General features: G+C 43.9%; 1 pseudogene; it reads right to left on the minus strand.

The window, feature by feature from the left end:
* Positions 1 to 382: 382 nt before the first annotated feature.
* On the minus strand, positions 383 to 1,390 carry LOC110328805 (annotated as a pseudogene).
* Between the last annotated feature and the right edge of the window lie 986 nt (positions 1,391 to 2,376).

Here is a 2,376-nt window from a genome sequence, read left to right on the forward strand (position 1 = left end):
TCCTTTACTCTTAACATCTTCCTCTGTCTCATTATCCAGGCCCACATAATCTCCCCTTTCCTCTGTATTAGGTGGAGATAAATACTTTATCTACTCCCTGTTGTCTATTCATTGCTGTAATTTTGCTGTGCTAGTTCATATGTGTGTGTGTGTGTGTGTGTGTGTGTGTGTGTGTGTGTGTGTGTAAAATGGACTTTATTTGTGGTATTCAAGAGAGTAGGGAAGGTTACCTAGGCCCCTCCTATTATTATGGGGGTCTGGGATGGAAATTGTGAAGGAGATGATCAGTGTTGGGGGCCAAGTTGGGATAGGGACTCCTCAGCAACCTAGGGCCTCCCTTCTGTTCTCAGTGTCCTTGCTGGAATGGGTGGTCCAGGGTTTCTTACTCCTTTAAGGTCATGTAGGCCATGAGGGCCACCACTCCGTTGCTATAGCTGTATTCATTGTCATACCAGGGAATGAGCTTGACAAAGTTGTCATTGAGAACATAGCCAGCCCCAGCATCAAAGGTGGAAGAGTGGGAGTTGCTGTTGAAGTCGCAGGAGACAACCTGGTCCTCAGTGTAGGCCAGGATGCCCTCAGTGGGCCCTCAGATGCCTGCTTCACCACATTCTTAATGTCATCATGCTTGGAAGGTTTCTCCAGGTAGCACTGCATATCCACATGGATATATTGAGGGTAGGAACATGGAAGGCCATGCCAGTGAGCTTCCCGCTCAGCTGTAAGGTGGCCTTGCCCACAGCCTTTGCAGCAGCAGTGGATACAGGGATGTTGTTCTGGGTAGCCCACGGCCATCACATCACAGCTTTCCAGAGAGGCCATCCACAGTCTTCTGAGTGGCAGTAATGGCATGAACCATGGTCATGAGCCCTTCCACGATGCCAAAGTTGTCATGGATAACCTTGGCCAGGGGGACTAAGCAGTTGGTGATGCAGGATGCATTGCTGACAATCTTGAATGAGTTGTCATATTTCTCGTGATTCACACCCATCACAAACATAGGGGCATCGTCAGAAGGGGCAGAGATGATGACCCTTTTGGCTCCACCCTTCAAGTGCATGAGCTCTGGCCTTTTCCATGGTGGCGAAGATACCAGTAGACTCCACGATATACTCAGCACTGTCATCACCCCATTTGATGTTAGTGGGGTCTCGCCCCTGGAAGATGGTGATGGGCTTCTCATTGATGGCAAGCTTCCCATTCTCTGCCTTGACTGTGCTGTTGAATTTGCCATGGATGGAGTCATAATGGAACATGTAGACCATGTAATTGAGGTCAGTGAAGGGGTTATTGATGGCAACAATCTCCACTTTGCTATGTGGAGAGCAGATGGCAGCCCTGGTAACCAGGTGCCCAGTAGGCCAAATCCGTTCACACTGACCTTCACCATTTTGTCTACTGGACCAGGCTGGCACTGCACAAGAAGATGTGGCTGTCTCTGGAACATGGAGGAACAGAGAGCTTGCTGTGTTAATTCTTAATCCATGATGAATATACCCATTCTTCAAGATGTCCTAAGATAATAATCATTTCTTTCAGCAAAATATCGTTTGTTTTTCTGAACACTTGTTATTTTCACCATTAACAAATTTTTAAATTAGAGTGGCTTTTGTTTTTTGTTTTTGTTTTTCCTTATTTGTTATGTCATCTAGTTATTTGAACTCTGTACCTTACTTGGCAGGATTATATCTTAGGCGAGATGTTCAAGCAGAAAGTATTGGGTATTCACCCAGTGTCCACAAAGGCCAGGGAGGTCAGGGACTGCTCTACAGTGCAGCATTTGGAAGCTGACAGGCATACCAGAGAATAGATAAACTTATTTATTGGTTTCTAAACCAAACCTGATGAGTGATATAAGGGAAGACAAAGACAAAATGTAAGTAAAAATATTAAGCTTGAGCACCTTAAAACTGTCCAGTTTTTAAGGAGTAAAAGGAGCCTTTCAGAGTCCCATGAAACTTGAGTTTTGACAGATAAATAGTATTCACATAATGTCACAAAATTTCTAACATTTTTGATGTGTATGGAATTAAGTTTAACAAATTTTACAATCCAATGCCTCTTTGGAAATGGCGGATTCAGATGTGCTAGGAAATTAGCTTCTCAGACAATCCCAGGTGAGACCATCACAATTATTGACTCTCCAGTTTTGTGAATTAAGAGGCACATGTAAATCAGGGCTGACTCTGCTGAGTATTGATGTGTGAGTAGAAGAGCAACACCAAATTAATATCTTTGTGGACATTTCACAAATCTAAGTGACCTCCTTGATACTGAAATGAGACCCCATAAACACCTGAGTACTGATAGACTAATGTTAAAAGGTCTCTTCATTGCAACCTACAGGGTTAATTCTCATCTAGTTATATACTCTTA

The sequence above is a fragment of the Mus pahari genome, chromosome 11 (assembly GCF_900095145.1).
Source record: "Mus pahari chromosome 11, PAHARI_EIJ_v1.1, whole genome shotgun sequence".
In the NCBI taxonomy this organism is placed as follows: domain Eukaryota; kingdom Metazoa; phylum Chordata; class Mammalia; order Rodentia; family Muridae; genus Mus; species Mus pahari.